Source organism: Alligator sinensis, unplaced genomic scaffold, assembly GCF_000455745.1.
Source record: "Alligator sinensis unplaced genomic scaffold, ASM45574v1 scaffold335_1, whole genome shotgun sequence".
Classification (NCBI taxonomy): Eukaryota; Metazoa; Chordata; order Crocodylia; family Alligatoridae; genus Alligator; species Alligator sinensis.
In genome coordinates this window covers 258,078-262,815 of record NW_005842354.1, presented here as the reverse complement: position 1 = coordinate 262,815, position 4,738 = coordinate 258,078, and positions in this window count along the sequence as shown.

Genomic DNA, 4,738 nt, shown 5'->3' with positions numbered 1-4,738 from the left:
TCTTTCCCTTCCCATTTTTCCTGCTTTCATCCTGTTTATAATTCAACTGATCTATTCCTTCAAAATATATTTTCTGTCTCAAAGCCATACAGCACAAAAATTCAAATGCTTCCTTAAGTTACTAAGTAAAACCCTTAAAGACCTGTATATGATATACATGAGAGGCTTTCATATAAAACTTCAGGAACAAACTCCAAGTAATCTATGAGCAAACTCCTAGATTTCAGACAGTAGGGGCTGGAAGGCACCTCACGAGATCATAGAGTCCAGGCACCCAAGTATTTAGTAAAAAGACCTGATCATGACACCCTTATTCATCATTTTTTGTGCTGCTTATTATAAGTACAAAGTGCAGCTTCACACACTCTCCCTTAACATTTCTGGAATTCACAGGGTGGGAGGGAATGTGTCTGCAGTCACCTACTACTTGATTGTGGCCAATATGTACCAAAGCCTTGCTTAAACTGGCATTAGTTTGAACCATAGCATCATAGAAGTTTAGGGTTGGAAGAGACCTCAGATCATCTAGTCCAAGCCCTTGCTCAAAACAGGATCATCCCCTACTATACCATCCCAGCCAAGGCTTTGATTACCCAAGTCTTAAAAACCTCCAAAGATGGAGATTCTACCACCTCTCTGGGTAACTTGTTCCAGTTCTTTACTACCTTCCTTGTGAGAGAGGTTTTCCTACTTTCTAACCTAAACTTCCCTTGTGGCAGCTTGAGACCATTGCTCCTAGTTCTGTCGTCTGCCACCACTGAGAACAATCTAACTCCATCCCCTTTGGACCCCTCTTCAGGTAGTTTGAAGGCTACTATTAAATCCTGCCTCAGTCTTCCATTTTCCAGACTAAATAAGTCCAGTTCCCTCAGCCTGTCCTCAGAAGTCACATGCCCCAGCCCTTGAACCATTTTTGTTGCCCCCTGCTAAACTCTCTCCAATGTGTCCGCATCCTTCCTATAGTGGGGCCCCAAAAACTGGACACTGCTCCAGATGTGGCTTCACTAGGCTAAATAGAGGGGAAGAATCATTTCCCTCGATCTGCTGGCAACACACCTACTAATGCAGCGCAGTATGCCATTGGCCTTCTTGACAACAAGGACGCCCTGTTGGTTCATACTTAGCTTATTGTCCATCTTATTGTCCTCCAGGTCCTTTTCTGCAGGGCTGCTGCTTAGCCATTTGGTCCCCAGCCTGTCCTGGTGCATGGGATTGTTCTGTACTATGTGCAGGACTTTGCATCTGTCTGTATTGAACCTTGAGAGATTTATTTTGGTCCAATCCTCCAGTTTGTCTAAGTCACTCTGAATCCTATCCCTACCTTCAAGCGTATCTATTACTCCCCCCAGCTTGGTGTCTTCTGCAAAGTTGCTGCGGGCACACTCCATACCATCTTTTCTCTGATTCTTCCTTCCTGTTCTCTGTTCCCCAAAAAACTTGTCCTGGTTATCTTGTTCTAATTTTACTCTTTCCTTTCTCCTTCTCTGAAGCAAAAAAAGGAAGGAGAATTTGGAGACAGACACAGCACTGCATGTCAGATCTTAGAATATATATGTATTCAAAATTACATTTGCATTTTTTTTTAATGCTACTTTCATCTACACTGGATGGACATAAGCCTTGAGAGCTTTAGATGAACTCTCAGCTCTGTCTTCATTACAATATCCTATTTGGTTATATCAGTTCCATAACATAAATGTATCTACCCATTATAGTGATGGGCAAAATTAAATTATAAAGGAAGGATATTTTTACACACGCTCTGAGAGCAGCTGTAATTGAAGTGCTTGCACCCATGCTTCAAAATGGTGGTGGGGGCGCTTTAACTAAAGCTTCTTGAATGCTTAGTTAAAGAACCCCCACCACAATTTGAAGTGTGGGGATGATGATGCATGACACGCTAAGGTTGCTGGAGTGCACTAATTAGCATGCTCCGGCAGACTCAATTGAGCCTCCTCCAATGCTGCAAAAATAGCATGTCAGAGCAGCCTCCCCACCTGTCTACAGGCACTGGAAGTCTCAGGCAGCTAATACACTTTTAAAGCCTAACTGAATCAATGCTCATAAAGACTTTACAGCAGAAACTTTCATCAGTCTGTTATCACGAATATGTATATTTTTAAAAGCAGAAAAACCAAGTGAAAAAGATTTCTTGTGCTCTCCCATTTTTTATTGTTCTTGAACATTGAGTATATCTGGTGGGAAGAGCAGCATATACATCTAAATAAATATCCTGAATTAGTGGTTCTCAAACTTTCCAAATTTGTTGTGCTGTTATATCAATTCATATTTTGGATAATGAGGGGGGGAAACATGAAACAGTCACTACCAGCAGTTTGTAACTACCCCAACAAGATATATAGAGCTGTTTTGGTTGCAAGGTTTTCCTTCCTTTCTTCCATTTATATTTCCCCTTTCTGATTCCTGCTTTTTTGCATACTCTAGAAGTTTGCTCTGTACCCTAGGTTAAAAGTTACTGCCTTATCTTCTCTACCATCTTACATGTTTAACATTATAGGCAATAATGAGTATAGTTGCCTATAAATTACTAGTGTAAAGTTTTTTATGTTACTAAAGAACAGTTTGTTTCTGAACGGTAAGAAACTTTCTTACGCCCTGTGAATGCTAATTATGAAATGTGCTGCTACTTCCGAAGCCAGAGAAGGAAAGAAGTTAATGATTTGCTATATTTACAGCTAACTATACAACTAAAGACCCCTGCATTAAACTTGCTCCTATGGTAACTTTTTAAACTTGCTGTTCTGGTTTTTGATTTCTTATTTGTTTCATCAGTGAACGTATCAAGCTGTATGTGGGAATGTATAAATATGTTGATTTTAGTAAAAACAAACAACACTTAATTACTCTTGTAACTTGATTTGTCAATGACTGCGTGCCCTGGTCTATCTATGTCCACTAAATGGAGGGAATGGGTACAAGGAGAGTGAGGTCTGGTTTTGGTAGCAGGTAGTTAAGCTGGGTTTCCAAGTGAGGCAGTCAAATGATAAAAATGCACTACAGTGAAGCCTCATAAATTGGTTCTTTTTGTACATAAACTGCAGGCAATTTGGAAAGATTTGAAGTGATATTGAAGTTTATCACTTATCTGAGTAATTTTGGGGCTTTAGTTGGGAGTTGCCAGTGGGTTCCAGACTTGGTATTTATATGACCAATTATACAAACTCATCCCTGGTGTGACAGGAGTTATGCTCTTATACCAGGATTGAGCTGGTATAAGAGTCTGTTGAGCTAAATTGGTTTAACAGACAGATGGCAAAAAATTAATCCCAGCTGAAAGGAGCATTGAGTAGAGTAATATTGTCTTTGCCATGGTTTGGAAGTATTGGGAGCATCAAAATAACAAGAGCCCCTTGCAGACACTGTTATAGTGGCATAATTGGAATCTGAGGAATTTGATGCCTCATCCCAAAAAATGTGTGTCCTACCATGCCAGATGTGCATGACAAGCTCCATGGCTTTTGGGACAGGGCTTAAAAAACAGATCCCAATCATTCCATTGCCAGACCTGGGCTGACTCCAGCCAGCCCAATCCTGGAAATTGAGTGGGGGTAGCTGTTTCCTGGACTCAGCAACTGTCCTGAGCCAACGCTGAAAATCAGTTGATTGTCAGCATGGCCTGGGACATCCCCAGGCCCAAGTCCAGACCTGGACCCAGGGCCAACAATCAGTTGACTGTTGGCATTCACTGAGACAGCCCTGGATCTGGAGAAATATGCCATGTGTTTAATTTTGTGCCATGCAAGTCAGCCACACAAAAGGTATTTATACACATGCTGTGGGAGGTGGTGTGTGTGTGGGGGGGGAGGCACTTTAACTAGAGCTGCTCTGAGAGCCACTCTAATTAAAGCACCCAGAGTATCACGTGTATCAGTGTCCCCACACTGAAAAATGGCAGCAGGGGTGCTTAAGCAAAAACTTGTTGAATGAGTTTTAGTTAAAGTACCGCCGCAATTTTTCAGCATGGGGTTGCTGATACACATGATGCCAGAGTCTACTGGAGTGCAGTAATTACCATGCTCCAGCCGACTCAGTTAATCACAGCACATAATTACAGCAGCCTCGATGCACATGTATAGGTACCCATTGATGTTCCACAATCCATTTTATGTGGAATTTCTTTGTGGCTGGTTTACCATGTTCTGGTGCTATGAATCAACTGAACATATGCCATGTTGCAATGTATGGTATGATTAACAGGTACCAAAAATGCAACATCTGTCAGAACCCTTGCAGTCATAAAGCCCCCAATCTTAGTTGGTATTAAAAGTTATTTAAGTGTTAATCAGCACAAACAGGTAGCAAATACATTTTTTAAGTCACATAATTAAAATATTTGATTTCTCAAGCATCTCTATTATGTTTTTCATGATGTCATGTGAGCCTTCAGTCCCTATATTTAGATGCTTTTTGAGGGTATTGACCCAAACTGATTTGACGATAGCAGAGTATTGTGACTGCTAAGCAGGTTAACTTGTACTTTTCTAAGGGATGGTGGTCTCTTATTTGCATGTCTGTGGGAGCTGCCCAGTTACTGCTGGTAACAGAACTTGGTGATGACATTTTATTGGTGAGCAACTATTGATACTTGTGCCCAACTGTTTTGTCATTCAGGGTGCTTTTGAGGGCAACCCTTTCATCTTGAATGCTGGGGTAAGCAGTGATGGCTACAGAATCGTATTTAGAGGTTTGCTTTTGGGAATTGGCTTGTAGGTAAAGT